General features: G+C 44.4%; 1 protein-coding gene across 2 annotated transcripts in view; it reads right to left on the reverse strand.

Moving 5' to 3' along the window:
• Positions 1-16,691, reverse strand: part of ches1 (checkpoint suppressor 1) — a 58,420-nt gene that overhangs the window by 40,358 nt on the left and 1,371 nt on the right. The window contains exon 1 of one of the 2 annotated variants that reach the window (XM_019270463.2): positions 10,336-10,411. The exons of the other annotated variant lie outside the window; for it this stretch is intronic. The gene's annotated coding sequence lies outside the window, so the exon portion shown is untranslated. Of the gene's footprint in view, positions 1-10,335; positions 10,412-16,691 lie in introns of those variants that run through there. 2 annotated transcript variants of the gene reach the window in all.

Consider the following 16,691-nt stretch of genomic DNA (forward strand, 5'->3'; position numbering starts at 1 on the left):
CTGGAGGGTGTGCTACGCTAAAGATCATTTGTTACGGAACTCTGTAAAACCACTTTATTATTGTGAGTGGACCAAAACACATCGGTGGGTCTACTTCTCATGAAACCGTGAGCTGACTGTGTCGTGTCAGCCTCTGTGGTCAAATATAAAAATAATTTGAAATTTCATTTAAAGTAAGAGTTCGAATTTGTTGTTGTTTATCCTTCGGGACAGAGCAGAAGGCAATTCGATGAACTGTAGCATTAGCATGTTTTACCTAGTTTAATCCAAGCGCAATCATAAACCGTGATAAACAAGGAAGTGTTCTTGGGCTTTAAAAGCGGTTGTTCAATATTTTATAACTTAAAGAACTCCTTCTTCCAGCGGTAATGCTAAGCTATGCTAATCACCTCCCGTACTTAACACATGGGCAACGAGGCGTCTTTTTACTTGAACTCTTGGAGAGAGTTGCTAAAATGTCAAACTATCCCTTTAATGTACTCTTCCAACAGAGTTGTATCTTGTAAAAGGATCAGCTCTTTGCATTATATCCTTCCTGTTAAAACATTCATGCATATCCCAAGAAGTGCTGCTGATCTGAAATGATCGACTTAGGAGTTGTAAATTGGGACCGCCGGTACTTGGAGCAACCTGGAAGACCATGTGTGCAAAGATAGGAAAGCAACACCTGTTTCAACTTTAGTTTACTTACGAATGCTGACAGCTTAACTGAAAATCAACAGGGGTTCATGAAAAGCTTCTGATACAATAAACAGATTTAACACAGCGTTCGCATTTGACCAAACGCTACCAGATGCCAACAAGACGAGCGATAATGATAAAGAAGATCCTCCCTCGCTGTTGCCACCTTTTCAACTTCTCTTCCCTCCCCTCGCTCCCTCTAAGGCCTCCCTGTCTGTTCTCTTTGACAGTGAGCAGGTCCCTGCTGGCGCTCTGTGCTCTTTTTCAACATTGTGGGAAAGGAGCGAGAGAGAGAGAGTGAGAAAAAGAAAGAAGAGAGAGAGAGAGAGACTGCCAGAAACACTATACAATATCAAAGCGGCCAGTGCAGAGCCAACAGAGCTTTGATAGCGGGTAGGGAGGGGTACGGGTCAGAGAACAAAAAAAAAAAAAAAAAAAAAGCAAGGAGAAGGGCTCTGTGAACTGTTTAAAGAGGGGGGCGTGATCTATCGGGATCCCCACATTCAGAGGGGAAAGTGGGGTGGATAAAGATTTGAGGTGGTGAGTGTTTTTCAGCTGGATGTCCTGCAGTCAGAAAGAAGAAAAAAAATTAAGCAGGGCTCCCTCTCTGTGTCTGTCTCTCCCCTTCTTTCTCTTTCGCCCCTCTGGCTTTTCCACTTATCTTTAACAAACAGCAGCTCAGGCTCTCAGCCACTGGCCGACAGTTTGTCCCGACAACAAAAAACCATGGCAACAACCACTGGAAGAGCCCGTCCGGTTCCAAAGGTCCGCCCCTCTCTGGCTTCTCCGGCTCCCTCTGCTCTTTGAGCCTTTCGCAAATTTGGCCGAAACAGTAGATTGGAATCAATAAGCAAATGAGCTCAAACTTGGTGATAGAAGTTTGCGACCGTGGCCTCATGTTTGGTTTAGAAAGAGTATCAAGAGCGAATTATTAGATCACCTTTGGCAGCGTTTAGGCGACTGGAGCACAGGAGGAAAAAAAAAAAAAATGTTGTTGAGAAGAGAAAGTGGAATTTGGAGAAGAGAAGGACGAGATAGTGAGGCAGCAGTTTGTCAGTAGTCTTATACAGTCCTCTCCGGCCTGCCTTTGCTGACGATACTTGCACCGCTTCTGCTGATGATACAACTCTGCTTACATCCTTCACTCCTCCCTCCCACTCCTACAAGCTGTTTTTAACACCGCACAAGATACCTTATGTCAACTGAAACGTGTTCTGGATGCTGACAAAACAAAAATTCAGCCTGTTTACAAACTCACAAACAGGCCAAAAAAAGGGAAAAGTGATATGAGGAATCACACTCGTATGGAAATTTCAAAAAGCTTTTCTCTTCAGACCTTGCTGAGAAGTTAATATGCACATTTGATCCAGTTAAATAATGCATGTAGAATTCATTCACTGCTGTACACGTCACCTGTATACAAAACCTTGACAATATCAGTTGACATTTTTGGTGATATTTCTTGTTGTGGAGAATCTTATTCATCAATAGTCAGTTTATTTTGTGGAGATAAATTGTTCAGGAGTCCAGGATGTCTTATGTTGAAAGGTTTATTAAGATTGATCATAGAAAATGGAGGATTTATCAACGCCATGGCATGATGCCGCCTCAACTCCGAAGAAGCTGTCCTCTCTGGCTCGTCTATATGCCCACAGGACAGTGACACAACTACTCAGTGTATCTACAGTATAAGGTATTCGCCAATGGGTCATTAGTCTAGAAACAAAGAAATGAATACACTTTTGTGGTCAGACATTGTTATCAGACTCTGTAGAGGCTTCTATGTTTTTTGTTATCTGTTGTGTCTACAGAGTGACACAGTCCTATCATCTGACCTTGGTTCCCATAGTATGGATCAGACTGGCGCCTGCCTTCCTTAACTCAAACATACAGCTGCTCAGTATCTCAAGGGGAGAAGTCAGTGTCTCTCACAAGCTAAAATATGGATACTGTCCCCACAGTGAACTCAGGACATGTGCTTGACCCCATGTGACCCCATATACGACATGACAGAACAAAAGATACTCTCACAATTGGTACAGACGTCCCAGAGGACGAATCCTACTGACTTTGGTGATGGTTCAGATATTCATGTTACCCTCAGGATGAATTGTAATAACTTTCCGTCTAGCCCCATCGGCAGGTCAAGATGTAATGAATTTGTCACACACTTTTGTCTGGCACTCTTAGAGGCAAAAACCTGCTACTACTGACATTCCCATCAGTCTCAGCTGTGCTTTGTGGTAATCAGCTAATGCAAAAAATGCTAACATGCACCTTGTAAACATTAGTGTTGTTATTGTGAGCATGTTAGCATGCTAACATTAGCACTTAGCTCGAAGCACAACTGTAGATTCTGAGTCTTGTTTGATATTTTTGACATTGGCAAGTTTGTTAAAAATAAACCTCTGCGGGACGCTTACTGTTTGATTCTCACACAACTTTAAAATCTTTGCAAATTTGATTTTGTTGCTGTCGATACTGGATGGAAAAAGAAGGAAAACCCTGTGCAAAGTGGTCTAAAATGTTGGTTCCTGTTGCTGTTGTTGTAGTTATTCTCATGGTAGCGCTTGATTATGTTGTTTTGTATTCCCAAGCAACACCCCTTCTTGTCTTAGCCACTGTAGCACGAAGCAGTATTACTGACTTTACCTCTGTCTCTCATCAGTGTCACCCTTTTTCGCTCGAGCTGACAGCCTCTGCTCGACTTATTCCCTGCTACAGTTTTATATATAAATACGTAAGGCCACTGTGGGTCCACTAATTCACTGTTTTCTTACATCTCAAAAGGGAAAAAAAAGTAGGTGGAAAATTACTGTTTGCGGTCCTCGAATTTGTTTTTGTTATACGTCCCTGAGGTCAGAGCTGAATTAGGCAAAAACTGGCTTTATGTACTCCGCTCACTCTTCATGGAACTGGCTGCAAACTTCTTTAAAGCTGAAAGCTCTCTCGGTGAGTTTACACGGTTAATGAAGGTTCTTGTGGCGGACTCAATAAGGAGCTGTCTTTGCTTTGTTTAGTCAAGATTTAAATAGGTTTGGCAATGTGCCTGCTGGTTTGACACTGAAGTGTTGCCTATTGGACAGCTTATAAAGCAGTCTCCCGGCTATGTGGCTTTGATTGTATTTTGCTTTTGTGTGTTAGACTTTTATTTTTGTCTGGGTGCTGCGTCTTGGCCGGCCTCCCTTGATGGAGGAGAATTTTAATCTGCGGGGCCGCCCGGTTTAAATAAAGGTTAAATAACATTTGGACAGAAGCTTGTCTACACATTAACCCTTAACGACTTTGCTTCTCAGTCTGTATACATCAGGTTTGATTCATCTTACAGATTAAAAATATAAATGGTGTGAGTCCTTGTTTCCTCTCACTCCCTTGCATTTTCTCATCAGCAGTAGCAGTGGACAAGGAAGAGGATGCAAGTACAAATGACAGGAGTGGACAAGAAAGAACGAGTGAGTGGGGGAGTAAAAAGAGAGAGGGTAGTTATATCCTAGGGTCATTAGCAGCATTTCAATGTCACCCCGTCTTTCAGCGTATGCTGTTTGACAGGCCCTGCCAAGAGAATTAGGGATGAGGAATGATTGTGCCGTGATTAGATGTGTAACTCAGGAAAAAGACGGGGCCTGATCCATGGTTACAGTCCACTCACACTTAGAAACATGCATACAGTAGAAAGAAGGGGATCGTTAATGAAAGGGAAAGGGATAAGAGATACGATAACCCTAGTCTTGAGATGTGGTCAGTCATTGGTTAGATAGCAGTGAAACTCTCTATTTCAATGTACAGACCTGATGCTAGTCGGCCTGATAAACACCGCGGGCTCCCCTGGCTCCCCCTTCGAGTGAATTGAATTCCCAAATTACCAGGCTTAAGATAACATACCTGGCTAAATTGCCGCTCTTTATAAAGTCTCAAATCTCTTTGTAGATATTCATCAAAGGCTGTTTCACTCCTGATGCGGAGAACACAGGAGATGGGAAACAGGAGAACAACACACAATGTGGTTCGTATTAAGGCCTCTGATCTTCTATCTCGAGTCCCTCGTTTTCCGCTACATTCCTTTAGCCAGGGGTGATGTGTGGGAGAAGAAGGGGGGTGGTGGTGGTGGTGGTGGTGGTGGGGGGTGGCATCCTCCCTGCCAGCGCAAAATATGTGAAGAAGCTTCCTTGTTAGCTGGAGATTTCTAGAGGAAAGTGGAGGGCAACTGATGCTTTATGTGCCTCTGCTTCTTCTGGCTTTTATTACAGCATAACACGATCTAGCTTTGCTTGAGCCTCAATGCAACAATTGTATATCCTTGTAGCTTTCTCTGCATTACTTCAGGGGGGTTACCCTGAAACCTCCTGCTGTATACTCGCAGTTTGATCCAGGAGTAGTAGATCCATGAATTGGATGGCTCATCAGATGCCAAAACTTCACAGTGGTACCTCAATACTACAAGAATGTATCCTTCATTATGACAATCCTGAGATAAAACAGCAGAACTAGGATGTTCAGGTTGCATACTGCTATCAGGAATGTGATGACGTCAGATGACGTGGCTTTGCGCTGCGAGAAATATTAAGCCAGGTGCTCTCTGTGTTGGCCCAACAGTAGTCTTAATAGGAGTGAAATTTGGATGCCGCCTTGTTACATACAGTGTCGTGTGTTGGTCTAAACATAACTGAATGCCTTCTACAAATTATTTGATACGATACACAGAATTCTAACCCTGGTCTGTTCTGACAGGTCAAATTACGTACAAACTGAAACTTAAGCATAAAGAAGTATTTTTGTACCGAGGCAGAGCTCACAGACACCATCTTTGAGTTTGCAGATAATAAAAAAAAAAAGTCTAAGTGGGTGTATTGCGTCCGTAGGCGACGTGTTCTTTCAGGTACCGGTGAAATACGATTCAGGGTATTGAGTTGGAGTAATAAATCCAGGAGGTTTAAAGTCTTATTAGATACCAAAACACTGCACAATGATTTAAAATACTGAAAAAAGAGTTATTAGGACGGAAATCCTTTTCTCCTTTGTCAAGACAATTGCAAGACAGTAGAAATACGACAGTCATGATAGCAATCTGCCAAGGACAATACGTGCTTGCAGCTATTTGATTGGCTAATGCAGTACTTTGCTGGATGACAATGCTTCGCGTACCAGCTAAAGTTTAGCCAAGTTTAACCCTTTTTGTCGGACGACCTTGCATTTTCTTTTGTCAGGGCCCCTCACGTTGGCACCACTGCACAGTGAATGGACGGGTCTCATTCAAACTAATGAGGGCTCTGCATTGTTTCAAGCAGGGCTAACGTTAGTCTGAACCAAGCGGTAACCTCCATGGCTGGGAAATGAAGCCAATGCTGCCCTTGGCAGGTGAGCCAAAAGGTTCACTTCACTCACTGAAAAGAAACTGTTACACGGAGACTAGACAGTCACATAAAGCTAAGAACACCAGCGTTTTCATAATCGTTGTAAGGGGGAAAAAGTCTGTGAAACAGAATCAGACACCGCAGCTCTTCAGCGGAACCCATACTAATGAAATATTTGTAAGTGCGCTTGAAGCTATACAAAAATTCCACCTTTAAACACCTGAAGGACGTCTGGTCCCATTTTGTTGTTTAGTGATGGATTTTGGACAACTCGTACAACATGACATGACTTCTTGTCAGCAGCTGGAAGAGAACAGCTGTGAGGTTTTGGGTTCTGCTTTTCAGGAATCAAAACACCATCCGTTTGCAATGACATTCACATTCATATCGGGACCAATCCATCTCAGAGGAGGCATATTTAGAAATTTCACCAGTGACAACTTTAATGCAACGCAACCACAAGACAAGATGTCTTTAAAAAGAGGCAACAAACTTTTTCTAGACTGGAAAAGAAATCTGGCTGAAACGCTCTCTCTGCAGACATCTGCACGCCAGCAGCTGAGAATCAACAAGTTAAAGCACATTCTTAAGTCGGGGGGGCAAAGAGTGGGGAGCCACGGCGTTGAGAGGCATTGTGGGAAATGTAGTAAGACGCTAACTGAAGGTGACGAGAGAGAGGCTGAGGGAAAGCGGATACAAGAAAGAAGCGAATGACAACCTCCTTATTCACAAAATAACAGAAAACGTTGGACATCTCGGCCTGATGATTTACAACAATGTAGGAGCAGCTGAGGATGGAATTTTCCTCTGAGGCAGGGCGTTCCACTCTTTTACCAAACGGCAAGGGAAACTCCAGTGTTCACACTTACACACACAAACACACACACACACGAATGCTTGCATTCCTGCACAGACACACAACATAAGCCGACAAAAAACAACATACATTCATGTGCTTTTTCGGATACATGCACTTGTCCTCTCTTTTTCTTTTTCGCTCTTTTTACGGCGGTTTCCTGTGCACACTGTCTACCTCTCATGGTACATTCAGAGCATGAACACCCAGAGTCAGCAAGTCTGGACACAGCTGCTGAATATTCAGCCCGGCGCTCCCTCTTACTCTCCCTTCCTCTCACCATCTCTTGTCTTCTCCCACCTTAAACTCTCCTTACTTTACCCCCTCCCCTCTCTGACTCCAATCTCGCTCTACTTCGAGCTCAATTTCTCCCTTTGGCTCTCCACGGCTCTGCCGCCGCTGCCTCTGCTCTCTGTGCTCCACTTTCATTAAGGGGCTCTCCTCTGATAGCCCTTCATATAACACTTAATCATCATAACAATAAGAGCACTCTCTCTCTCTCTCTCTCTCTCTCTCTCTCAGACGAATCACCTCGAGGGGCCGGTCCTAAAGATCCTCCGCTAACTGATGTCATTATTTGCCAGAGCTCATGATAGGCTGAAACAGCGCGGGAGAGCCCGCCCCAGGTGTTTGACGGAGGGCTCAGTGGGAGCATGCAGGTCGGACAGGCCAAGGACATTCCTCTCATGGAAAAGAGAGGAGAAAACGCACACACACACACACACAAGCGCTGGTGTGTAAGCGGGCACAAAGGCTCTTGCCGGGAAGCAGAAGACAAGGCGTGTTTGGTTTTGCAGTCAAGAGAGAGATGAATAAGACTATTGAATAAGGGGGAGGGAGGTTTGAATAACAGTATTTTACATGAATGGATCTTCAGGGAAATGACTGCTCAGTCGCTCCCTCTGCTCTCTATTTTCAGCTGCGATTTGACAACAGGGTTGAGTGTGTGTGTGTGTGTGAGTGTGTGTGTGTGTGTGGGGGGGGGGGCGCGTGCATTTTGGCTGATTGAGTCTATGCCGCTATCACGCTGTGGAAGTGACAGCGTGCCATATTATGTTGTTGTGGGTGTGCGCATAGATGAGCAGTGACGGCGGCTTCACGCGGACATAAACACACACACACACACACACACACACACACAAAACTGCGTGCACACACACACACACACGCTCGTCCAAACCACAGTGAAAAATCACAGCTGTTCTCAGTTGCTATGCGGCAGTCGCACCATCGTCTCAGATAACACACACATACGCACACACACGTACGAGTGTGAGACGGGGACAGTAACACCAGACTTGGCAGGGTCGGAAGGTCACAGGGGTATTGTGACAAAGTTGCCTAGCAACAAACACATATAATTTCCAGTGTGATCTCCCATGTGCCCCCTGACCAGATCTGAATGCGGTGATGAATATGTTGACAGTCCATGATTGTTTTGCACCTGGCTCTCAATGGTTGGTGCAGAAATGTGTTGAATGCGCTGGTGCTTCATTATAGACCACGATAAATCTTGCACCATTGTTAGCGCGCCACAGCGCGCTGTACAAAGGGTACAGTTAGCAGCACACTAGCTTGTTAATGTGCGGCTAGCGGTACCCATAAGTGTAAAAAAATAAATAAAAGCAGTGCAGTGTCTTGCAAGATAAATTAAGTGCACATGTTAGGTGGACGCTCGCACACAGAGGCTTTAAACCAGAAGAAGAGAGAAGAAGAGAAACACGTGTAAGAGGAACACTTTGGTCTCTGTTTTCCAATTTTGTCCCTAGAGGCTTGCCATACCTCAGTCAGCTTTTAAGACGACGTTAAGCAAATGCTGAATACAGTAACAGGAAAAAGACACTGAATACAACCTACAAAAGTGTTTCATCAGGACTGCAGGTAGCTCAGACCATCTGTGTACTGAATTCTTTATAGGTTATCAAAGGAACAAGGCTGCTGTCCTCTCTACCGCTACCCCTTTGTGCAGGAATCATTAACAGTCAGCTGGGGAGGAAATGTCGACTCGTGTAAAACTGAATTAAGCACAGTTTTTAGGTAAAAAAAAAAAGTACCTGTCCAGCCTAAAGCTGCACTCAGGCTGACTTGAGCCCAGTTGGTTGGTCAAACATGCGCACATGCAAATCCCTGGTAGATTACTCTGTAACATGAACTGAGCATCGCTACTGTTTTCCTACCTACTTTACGATCGCAAACGATAACTTTCCATGGTTGTGAAATCCTGTCTGTGAGTATTACAAACCGCTGTGCAGTGTTTTGGCATCTAACTGAAATGCATTAATCTGTTACTCCTACTGGACTTCCTGAGTTCTGAGATTATGCCTGAGGTAAAAGAAGCTTCACTCGAACAACCGCGAGTGGACTGAGTGCTTCTGTGGGAGAACCATTGACAGCATAAAGAATGGACAGAGTGTGGTGTCTCTTCACCCGGCCATGTTAGCAGTCAGACATAGATTATCGGTGGACCTTAGGTGGGCCATCTGTAACGACACCTACCTGTCAATCAAAGCAGCCGTTATATAATTTAAACAGGTGAGTTCTATAACAATTCACCCTCAGTACAGTTGTCATGAACTGGGAAATTAGTTATAGCCAGGCTGGAAACATGTTTATTTCTGCTGTGAAGTTGGACATTTTAAAATGGGACTTTATGGAGATGAACTCATTCTGTAGCCAGCCTCAAGTGGACGTTCAAGGAATGAGTCTTTGGCACTTCTGCGTTGGCCTCACTTTACAGTTTTGGAGGTTGCTGCTTGGGTCAAACACACACCTACAGAGCGAGACTTCTTTTCTCTCTGGCTGACTGTGTCACGTCAGTTTCAAGAGTCGCATTCAGCCATTCATTATATCATATCAATAATTTAAGATCATGTCGGCTAAGTATCTACACGTAAGTATCGGCTGAGGCATTGGCAGATACTTGATATTTAAGACTTGAAAGGAAGAAATGCTGTTGCGTTGCATTATGGGAAACGTAGTAGCCAGTGTTTTTGGAGCGTGACAACAAACTAAAAGTCAAGAGTAGGGCTGCTGCATCACTTTTGTCTGTGCTAATCAGCTTAAGCTTCAGTATGCTGAGATCACAGTGCAGCTGTTATAATGTGATGTTGTATCTGAGCATATTGTTTCCCTGCTCTATAGGCTTCAATCATGTTTCTGCATTTTAGCTAAGAGTCCTTTCATACGTCATCCGTGACAATATGAGTACACTCATCTTCTCATATATGCACACACACACAGTACACATTTAATATGGGAGTCATGCATCAAAGCAAAATAAAATTAAGGAGCCTCCTGACGACTCAATAATTATATTTTCTCTAAAACAGTCAGAATAATGAAGTTCACTCAACAACAAACAAAGTGCAGCGCGCTCTAAAACCATCATAAAATCAATAAAAGCCATTTAAACAAAAAGAAAAAAAAAGCACTGGCCTCGGTTTTTACCTCACTTCCTCACTTTAGTTAGTGATGTCACATGTCAGCCCCTCTATGTCTGCTCCGTCTGTGCCGTCTCTTTCCACTGTGTGCAGTGGAACAAAGCGGAGATGGCAGAGAAACTTATCTTAAAAAAGAAACTGCACAGTGTTGTGGAATAATTTGGAAAACTGTCACAGAGAGCGAATCCTATCTCAGAGAATGCCAGTCACACACACACACACACACACACAAGCGTACAAGCATGCACGCACACACACACACTCATGCATACACACACACACACACACACACACAGGGATTTTGGTGTTTACATCATATGGGAAGGTATTTTTTCCCCTCACACTGCCAGGGAACAGGCCCACGCATGGACACACAGACGCTGACTAAGGCCCTAAGACTCCTGGGGGGTGGGGTTGGGGGGGGTGTTGAGGGGTGAGCATGTGCGTGTGTGTGTGTGTGTGTGTGTGTGTGTGTGCGCACATATGTATATAATTACTGTAGTTGTGTATCTATGTCCAACTGTTACTTGTTGAAGTGAAGTCCGGACATCATTTGAACCGAATCTGATTTATTTGTGCGGTTATGATCCAAAGCCTGTGTGTGGGTTTTGTCTTTGTGTTTGTTTATGCGTGTGTGTGTGTGTGTGTACATGTGCGTATGTTTGTGCAGCAAATCATCCCGTCCAGTGTTAAGCTGTTGTGTAGTTAGTACAGTAGACTTGTTTGTGGTTTGGTCTTAGTCGGGCCGAGCAAATGCTAATCAGTTTATGGGAAAAATCTGCATATTTTGTGTTTGTCCCTGCGCAAAACTATTTGCATGTGTGTTGCTGCTCAGTTCGTAAACCGTTATGGTCACTCGAGTGGAGTGACTTCCCTCGCCGGTTTGAGGGGTTAGAGGGAGAGAGAAAAAGTGGGAGAGGACGGCTGTAAGACAAAATGTGTTTGTGCGTCTTTGTGTGTGTATTCAGGTTTGCTAAAGCCTCCCAGTTCTCCCATCCAATGCTGGCTGATGTTCAGAGCTTCAACCACAACGCTTGGAGAACACAACAGGCAGCCTATTCAACTCAAGACACAAATAGAGCAGTCTTCCTCTGTGCCTAAAACCCCGTAGCTCAAACAGCGAGCTAAAAACAGATATTTTTTGTCAAGAACTTAAAAAGGCCAACCACCAAATGACTCCTCTTTCTCCATGACGCTGTGTTTTCTTTTGTTAAAATAAGAACTGGCACGTACTGTATCTGTGGAGACGAACCAGCATCTTCTCTCACTCTCTCTCTCTCTCTCTCTCCTTTCATTCGCTGCCTGCCTGCGATTGTTGGCGAGCCTCGGGATGAGAATCAACAAAGGTCAGACAGTCGCAGACGGAGGGCAACAAGGCGATGGAGTTACCAGTTGCGAGACACTGGGATATCCATTTCAAATATAAGCCGCTCTCAAGGGGGCAGAGACGTGCTGCGACAGCGTGCGTCCGTCGCACGGGCATCTTTGGACGCCACACTTCGCCAAGAACAACGCGTACGGAACAATAAAGTATTAGCTGTGAAGTCTTTCCACTTTAAGGGAAAAGAAGAGGGGGGGAGGAGTAAACACATTATATAAATCAGTCGGTTCCTGAGGTCATTTTTGTCTCCACACACTATTATGCATGCCAACACACACACACACACACACACACACACACACACACACTGTGTATGGCTGCATCCACTTATGACATCACTGTAGCTAGCCAGAAAGACAGGAGAGTCAGAGAGCCAAGCTGACGTCATCCCCCATTCACTCAATGTCAATTACGTAATCACGGGGTCCAACGCCTGCAGGACAGACATGCTGTGTGTGTGTGTGTGTGTGTGTGTGTGTGTGTGTGTGTGTGTTTCTTTCCTTTTTGTTGGTGATCGCATGCGGGGCAGGAACACATAATTGCAATCTCATGTGTGAGAGGAGACATAAAATGAGGCATGCTGATGACATCATTAGCGGGGAGGTGGCCTGGCGTGAGCGTGGCGGCTGGGACATGGTGAGTGAGTGTTTGGGTATAAGAGGAGGCGACAGAGCGTTGCAGCAAGCAGACCTGGCTGGAGGAGTTATGCTACCCAACTCAACAGACTAGAAAGGGTCTCTTTTTGGTCTTGTGTGTGTGTGTGTGTGTGTGTGTGTGTGTGTGTGTCTTAAGTGACTTTTCAGTTGCACTTTTACTTGAGGCAGAGAGTGCATTAAAAACACACAAGCACTCAAGCACACTGCTGAAACGCACACTGACATCTACACACATATACACATGCATATACATACACACTCCCCCCCTCTCTCCAACTTATAAACAAAGCTTCCTAAGGACAGGAAATCCTTCCACCCACGTTCCTGTGTTGCCTGGCAACCAGAGCAGCGTCACCGTGTGCATGCCTCCACCGCTGAAAACAGCACACACGCATAAACACCAAGACAGACAGACACACACACACACACACACACACATCTCCTTGAACTGTGCTCCTTTAAAAACAGCCAAAAAAAAAAAGAAAGAAAAAAAATCAACCCCATGAGAGCCAAAGCTGAGCAGGCTGATACTCGCCACAGCTGCCCTCCAAATTCGTCAGCTATGGATCTGAACCAAACATGACATCATCCCTTGTAAACATAAAACACTTTTCCCCCCCCATTTATAAGCTCTATTTTTACACCCGCTGACGTCTTCCTATGCGTGACAGTGCCCGCACGCGCCGCTCGGCGTGTGCCGGTGTGTGTTTACGTGTCACTGCGCGAGGATGCGACCAGGCGAAGGCCGACTAAGTAGGAGAGAGCCTAATTGAGCAGAGGTGCCCAGCACTGTGGACAATGAGTCCATTTCAAATCAGCAGGAGGCCTATTGAAGACAATTATAACCTGGGGGATACAGAGGAGCATTATTCTTCTAAGCCATCTTGGCCACTTAGGCCGGCTGTGTTTCCACTGCAATTTAAAACTGTACTTTTAACACCCGCCGGCTGTTTTAACACACAAACTACTATGACAGACACAGGTCACCGAGCAGAAAAATAAAAGCAACGAATGAACGACAGCAACAGCCGCGATGAGCTCAGCACTCTTATGTGAACACAAACAGTAAAGTTTCTCCCGTGGCAGCATAATCCAACCGTATTATAGTGAAATAATTGCATATAAGTTATTGTCATGCACATTGGCCTCACTTTATTAATCAAATGTCTCTTTCCGTCACAGTTAGAGCCAGTAACGGGTAAAGCAGTGGCATTAAAGATACACCCTGTTTTTGTTACAGTGCCTAATCCGATAATTTCCTCCCAGCTCGTTGACAACATTTTCAAAGTCAACACAGTTTTGGTTTATAAAACAGAGAGTGGGCTGGGAAGAGGTTTGGGGATTTGAAGGCGTTGGTTCTTTAAATGCAGTTCATTAAGGGGTTAAATATTGAACATTTTGGAGCCTCACTTGGATTATGATGCATGAGCGCTCTGAAGAAATTTCATAGAAAACATTTTTGACGGGTGCCCTCGAGGGGTGGTGCATGTCTGTCTCTCAGGAGCAGCCATGGCCTACATGGTGAGGGTCACATGGGGTAGCCAGGCTAGTACTACTGCTAACAAGTTAATCCAGGTGTGTTGCAGGGTTTTGTAGGTAGGATTAAGAACGTAGCCTTGAAATGAAGGTAGTGACATGCGTAGATGAGATTGACGCATCTATGCAGGTTGTTGTTAATCAACTTTTAGGGGCCAATCAGACACGAGACGCATTGCTACGAGCACAGCTGCATCAAAAACACCTTGGCAAAGCATGTGGGGCTAAACAGCTGGTGCACCTGTGGAATGGGGATGTGTGCGCATTACCAGGTGATCAAACTTTCCTGTTGCTTCGCTGCTAGATGAGAAAGGACAATTCAGGTTCAGGAGTAAAGGCCGCGTCTTAATTGATTTGATTGGCTGCCTGGGCCATGTGTGATATGGATGAGTGGTGCAACTCAGGACAACTCAGCTCAATGACACGTGGCGCAACCGGTACCGCCATACCATGGGATAACAAAAACTTTGTTGGTGATGCATTTTGATGTGATGAGTCCAAAAGTAGCACATTTCTTAGATTGTTAACTGACAAACAGTAGTAGCAACCACAACTGTAGCTTTCATATGAACTAAAAATGATAGTGTACAGGGTTAATACGTCATTTACTACTGAGAACAAAACAAAAACTGACTAACGTGAACCGTCACCACCACCACCACCGTCAGGCTGACATTACAATTCATCTGATTATCAGGCTATACTATTGCCTGCTGTCTTAAAGATGACTTTGACTGTGCGTCTGATAATGTTGTTCCATGACTTGTTCACTTTTTACTACAGCAGCATTAAGTTCTGCTCTCTATATGATATTTGTGATACATAGTATTACTATACTGTTTACTCTGTGATATTTTTCAGTCAGTCATTCTGAGCATTTCTTTTGGTGACAAATGTAATGCAGAAACTGAAAAAGTGATTGATCTTGAAGGCGTCCTTAATGCGCTTTCCAAGTTCTGAATAACTATTAGTTATGTACGCATGAATATGCATGAAAGATGAAATGTCATATTTCGGAGGGAGTTTGGCTTGCTACGTTTGTTTGGTTTGTTTCTCTCGTAATTACTGTTTTAACGTTTGAATATTTTTGCATTGATTACATTTGAGTCAACGTGATAAGACACGGTTTTGTCAAGACTGAAAAAAAGAGGTGAAAAAGATAAAACATTGCAGGTTGACTAACAAGCTTTGCTACATTTTTCCTTTTGATGGTGAGAGATTTTGTCATTTTTCAGTGACAAACAAAAGTTTGGCACTTTTTCGCTGATCAAGCTCTCACAGTTGCCGAGCTAGCAAGGCTAACGAAAGGCAGGGCTAACGAAACATCCTTTGTCTCGTAGGTCGTTGTGGCATTTTGGGTATTTTCAAATAAGTTTGTCTGTTAGTGACAGTAATAGAAATATGGTTATCTCCTGTTTTATTTCTGTGCAGTTTTGGTCAAGTTTTCACTGACCCAGAGATAAATGGATAATGACAGAAGTTGCTTTAATTTTAGATTTTTTTTCTTCTTCGTTTCGGAGGTGGGGGTTGCCTTTAATTAGTTTAGCTATATTTAGTGCACTTGGATCCCGTGGGAATCAAACCCTTGACAACGACGGTACAATGACATCCTGTGCTGTGACAGAAGTGCTTCACTCTGTACATTACTGCAGCTCTGGTATACATTTTTTACTCTATGACTGCACAAAAAGGTGCAACACCGTGAACGTTTTAACACTGAGTCAACACACTAGAAGTCCATCACGCCTATAAAACTAAAGTCAGGATATTTTTAGCACTTTTGCTGATATGGTGCACTTCTGTAGTGTTTACCTTTTAGAACCAAATGTACCTCCGCAGTACACTTTTTTTTTTTTTTTTCTGAATGTGCATTTCAGGCACCATATGGCTCATGGGCCCCAGCTGACCAGAGCACAGCGGTGGCTTATAGTGTAGCTCCAGGCACTGCTAATACAATCAGAAATATTAAAAACAGCCATTATGGAGTATTTACGCTGAATAAAACATGCTCCTGGCATCCAGGAAGGCTGTCTGATGCTTTTATTCAAAACACAGACTGTTCAATTCATTCACACATGAATTATAGATCCATTATGGACTGTTTTTGCTGTGTTGAGGGAATCAGACTAACAACAGTTGTACTGAGAGCACTAACCCACTGATCCATCCATACCAATTATCTGTGTCTAGGGGTGGAGTCTGAATTCAATATTCAATTTACGCAATTCAATCGCACATCAGAGCGTCCAACTGAAAAAAAGTCCCGGCGTCAAAAGAGCCATAACGGACAAAAACAGTGTGTGCTTTTTCTCCGAGGATCTCAACTGTCTCCAAAGTGAAAAAAAGAAGCGGGCTAACTCAACGTCTCGCCGCAGGGGTGTCCATTGAGAGACGGGGAGAGGTGGAGGGGCGAGAACTCCATTGAGCGCAGCCATGGGGGGTCAATATGTGAATGAACGTTTGCCATGGAGGTGAATTATGAATGAGCACTCCCGGAGAGAGCATGTCAGCCCCTGTCTCCTTCACTCCATCTCCTCCGCTTTCCTTCCATTCCTCCTCCTCCTCCTCCTCCTCTTCTTCCATCCTTCCTCCTCCTGTCCCTAAAATCTCCATCATCCTCCTCTTCCTCTATTTCATCTCTCGCTACTTGAATTAATCTCCTCATCTGCCTTATTCTCGGGCCATCTGATCGCTTCTCCTCCTCCGCCTCGTGCCTCCAGACCACGGGGGTGGGGTGGCGGTGGAGGGGAAGAAGACGGAGGTAGAGACACACACACACACGCGCGCGCG

The sequence above is a fragment of the Larimichthys crocea genome, chromosome XI (assembly GCF_000972845.2).
Source record: "Larimichthys crocea isolate SSNF chromosome XI, L_crocea_2.0, whole genome shotgun sequence".
Classification (NCBI taxonomy): domain Eukaryota; kingdom Metazoa; phylum Chordata; class Actinopteri; family Sciaenidae; genus Larimichthys; species Larimichthys crocea.